At 37.5% G+C, this 4,668-nt stretch overlaps 1 non-coding gene across 1 annotated transcript; it reads right to left on the minus strand.

Moving 5' to 3' along the window:
- Window positions 1-73, minus strand: TRNAE-CUC (transfer RNA glutamic acid (anticodon CUC)). Its single transcript has one exon. It is a non-coding gene; the product is annotated as a tRNA-Glu (tRNA).
- Between the last annotated feature and the right edge of the window lie 4,595 nt (window positions 74-4,668).

The raw sequence follows: 4,668 nt of genomic DNA on the forward strand, positions 1-4,668 counted from the left end.
TTCCCCAACCAGGGATTGAACCCGGGCCCTCAGCAGTGAGAGTGTGGAGTCCTAACCACTGGACCACCAGGGAATTCCCTAGGACTCATTTTATTAATAGGAAATGAAGTCATGTGACTGAATGAGATTGTTTAGGGAGAGAAGGTTGAGTGACAAGAGAGACAAAGGACGTGGAGCTGGGGAATGCCAATATGCAATGCTTAGGAGAGGGAGATATGGCCAGCGAGGTAGGAAAAAAATAATAAGTGGTGATTATTAAGATGAAATGTCATGAAGCTTATGAAGACTGGTGTCTTTTTTTTGCTGTACGGGGCCTCTCACTGTTGTGGCCTCTCCCGTTGCGGAGCACAGGCTCCGGACGCGCAGGCTCAGCGGCCATGGCTCACGGGCCCAGCCGCTCCGCGGCATGTGGGATCTTCCTGGACCGGGGCACGAACCTGTGTCCCCTGCATCGGCAGGCGGACTCTCAACCACTGCGCCACCAGGGAAGCCCAAGACTGGTGTCTTTTTCATTCATTCAGTAAATCTTTATTAAGTACCTGCTCTGCATCTGGCACTGTTCTAACTAGGGAGATAGCAGTGAACGGAAAAATTGTTCCTCCCGAATGGAGTTTACATGCCGGTTAGGAAGACAAACCATAAACAAACAATTCAGATAATTTTAGAGAGTAACAAACCAATAAAATACAATAATGAGAGAGAAGGACATGGGGGAGTAGAGGAAAGAAGTTTACTTTAGTGAGAGTAGACATGGAAGTTTCCTCTGAGAAGGTAATATTTGAGCTGAAACCTAAATGAAAAGAAGGAGGTAAACTGCTGAAGATCTGAGGGAGGAATATTCCAACTGTCAAGAAAAATGGTTTTGAGATTTTAAAAAATAATAAATAAAATGCTCAAGGGAGGCCAGTGTGGCTGACCCATAACAAAATGAGATCAGAGAGGTTATAAAGGTCTCTCTGACATTGACCTTATAAACTATGGTAAGGAGTATGGTTATCTTAAAAGAAAGTATCAGCACAAAAATCATAAAAGATACTTAGAAGTGAACACAGAAGTCTAATAACAATAAGTGTAGGTAGGCTTTCATTAAAGAAATTAGAAGCAGAAGACCTCTCCTTGCAATATTTTATTTTTAATGATAACACTTGGTAATAAAATAAGTAGGCATACAAGAATGCCACTGTTAATAAGAAAGTAAAATCCAGTGGCTTACTCTTTTGTCATTGACCTAGTTTCTAGAAGTAACAATAATATAGGTAGTCAAGTGATGCCTTTGGAATTGTTAGCAAAGCAGGGTTAGAGAATATAAATTTCGTTAAAAAATTTTTTTTTTTGGCCACGTGGCTTGGGGGATCTTAGTTCCCTGACCGGTGATTGAACCCGGCCCTCTGACAGTGGAAGCATGGTGTCCTAACCACTGGACCGCCAGGGAATTCCTTAAGTTGCATTAAAGATTAACCAAAATGTCCAATTGTAAAAGTTTAAATTTTGCACGTTAAAGTTAGGGGAGTCTGTGAGCAATATTTTAAGCAGAGATTGGAAGATTAGAAGTGACAGTCTGGAAAAAGAAGCCATAGTAGAATATACATATTGTAAAAACAAACTTTAGCTTTAGAAGTAGGATTGGTATGTGTGGTAGATTATATTGTGTACAAATACCTGCTGCCTCTCCCTGGAAGGAGATATCACTTACTTGCCTCATTAATGTCAGGCTTGATAAGATGACTTGCTTTATTTGCAAATGAGATGTGAAAAGTAGCCTGTGTCATGCACAGGCAGAAGCTTTAAGAGTCAACAAATGCCATGTTCTGTCTTTTCTCTCTGCTAAAAGATCAGCAATGTTGTAGATAGAGCCTTCTGTGTCAGGCTGAAAACTACTTGGAGCAGATATGTTGCTGACCTACGGTGGACATTTACTGAGAACGAAAAACAAACCTTTATTGTTGCAAGTCACCAGATTTGAGAGTAGTTTGTTACTGCAGCATAGCCTAGCCTACTGTGACTAATACAGAATTTGGCACTGAAAGTGTGGTGGTGTATTATCATGATAAAAATCCTAAAATATATGACATTGGATTCAGGACCCAACAATGTGTGATGAGGTAACTATTACCACAGGCTAGAAGGATGGCAATCTTTATTATGCAGTGCTGGAACATTTCGTGAAATAATTCTCAATTAATTAGAAGGCAGTTAACATCCCTGATGAGCTCAGAGCTTTCAGTGAAATGGCAGGCAAAGGGTATGTTAGGAACATGTATCAGTTGCTATTCTCAACAGTTGACAAAGTAGTGCAATAAAAAGAAGGACTCAGAAAATAATTGATCCATTTGCAAGTTATAATGATAGAGAATGGAGCATCTAGAAAGTTAGAGGAAAAAAAAAAGAGGGAGATTTGCTTCCATATAGATGATATAGCCTGAACAAGGCAGAAGAAATAAAAGTTCATAGTGTAAGTGCATCATGTGTAGAAGGAATTGAGATGAGTTCAGTGTGAGGGAGCTTACGTTGCATAAGGAGGAGTTATAGAAAATGAAATGGAAAAGGTTAACCCAGATTTTTGAGAAGTTTATTTGGAACTTTATCTTTTAGGCAGTGAAGATTCATAAGTTTTATATCTAAACACAGGATAAAACAACTACAGGGCATACTGTCTTAATCAATGAATTGGAGCTGTTTTTTACCATTCCACTCTGAAGACATGTGCCCTCTAGATTTCTTGTTCCTTTGTTTGATTTAATTTTGTGAACAATTTAAAAATCCAAAATATCAATTGTTCAAATTAAACGCAAGTTGTTCAGTGAATAAATCTAAAAAATCTAGGCAGTATATCAATAGCACCCCCCAAAAATTATTTCTCTTGCATGGTTTCTCTGAAGATTCAAGCCCAGAGAATTCTGGAAGGTATAGTAATTATAAGTTATTAATGTGTGACAGGAAAGAAATAGCTTTATTCTTAGAGAAGAAAAATTTGATAAGTGAGCCATGGAGTGCGACTATATTAATGCAAATTGAAAGCAGAATCTTATATTTTTTACTCTGTTTGCATTTAGGCATTTAATTATTTTTCTAGCAGATAAATTGACAACCAGAGTTGTTTTTCTGATGACAGAAATACAAATTATACCTTCGCTTATTAATAAAGATTCTGTAGCTATACTTAATCTAAAAATAAAAATGTTCTTCCACTAGTATTGTGGTTGCTTAGTATAAACTGTATTTAATTATAAAATTTCTATAGGAAAAATGAAAACATAGTTTGTTCTGTGAAAGTTTACTTCCGCTGTTATAAATCTCAAAGCCTCACATACTGTCATCAGTTTAAATTAAATACCTGAAGCATTTTATGTACAAAATTCAATGAATAGTAAAAAGTAAAGAAACTCTAGCAATTTAAAATTGTTGTACTTCTTTTCACTGAAAACTTCTGGTTAAATAATATTTTGGGAAAACTGTGTATTTACAATTTTTGGAAAATTATGCCATACACGTAGATCTTTAAATTATAGCTTTTTGAAAATAACTATGTTCTATTCTTCTGTGTTGCCATTTATTATCTCTCTGCAATTTCTATCTTTTCTATGAATCCATTCATTCAGTCATTTGTTCATTCATATATTCATTCATTCAACATATATTAAGTGCCTACTATGTATTGTTCATCATGCTAAGTGCTTAGGATAAAAATAACACAGTATTGTCTTTCTTCAACATCTTGTAGTCTAGCGGGGCTGGGAGTATAATTATTACAAAGCTTTAGGATAAGTGCTACAATAGGCACTGATACACAGCTTAGGTTACTTGGTGTATAGTGTCCTAACCAAGGTTAGGAATATGAATTCATTTTTGGAAATGTTGGGTCTAGGATATCTACGAAATATCCAATCAGAGATGCTCTGAAGGCTGGCAGAAATATCACTCTTGAGCTCAGGAGAAAAGTTTGGTCTAGAGGTACAATATAAAAGGAAAGGTCACATATGTGAGAGTTACGGGAATTGATGAGCTTGGCTACAAAGAATGTGTAAGAAGGAAAGTGTAAGGAAAGAAGAGGGTCAGTGATGAAAGTCTAGAAAATACTAACAAAATGAGGACCAGGCCAAGAAGGAGAATAGAAAAGCTAGAACAAGTTAGAAATGTAGGCAGATATATCCATCAGGGTTCAACCAGAGAAGCAGAGCTTCTAGGATATATGCATGTATAATGAGGGATTTATTGTAAGGAATTGACATTATGCAATTGTGGGAGCATTGTTTCTTATTGCATCTTGAAGTTAGTGGGAAAGGTAGTCAAGAAAGGAGGAGGACATGAGGCACAGAAGCAAAGACACATTAGAACCTATGGGGATGGGTGGGACCCATGAGGACAGAGAGACCACATTGGTCTCTCATTGCCCCCAGGCTCTCAACGTCAATGATGTGGGTATCCTGCCAAAGACACTAGAGCCCTTTGTCACAGAGCTAGACATAAACCTAGTTTAGGAGTATAGAAACTGAAGGAGGAATTTGTCAAGAACTGGAATACTAAGAGCTACCCCAGATCTCCTGCATTTCTGACATACCTACTCCTCCTTACCCTCATTGAGTTGTAGTATCCCAATTTCCCCTTGCTAATCAAAGTCAATTACCCAAGCTAATAGAGTAACCTCCCATATGGCTGTTGATTGACTGG

This window comes from Lipotes vexillifer, unplaced genomic scaffold, assembly GCF_000442215.2.
Source record: "Lipotes vexillifer unplaced genomic scaffold, Lipotes_vexillifer_v1.1 scaffold118, whole genome shotgun sequence".
Classification (NCBI taxonomy): domain Eukaryota; kingdom Metazoa; phylum Chordata; class Mammalia; order Artiodactyla; family Lipotidae; genus Lipotes; species Lipotes vexillifer.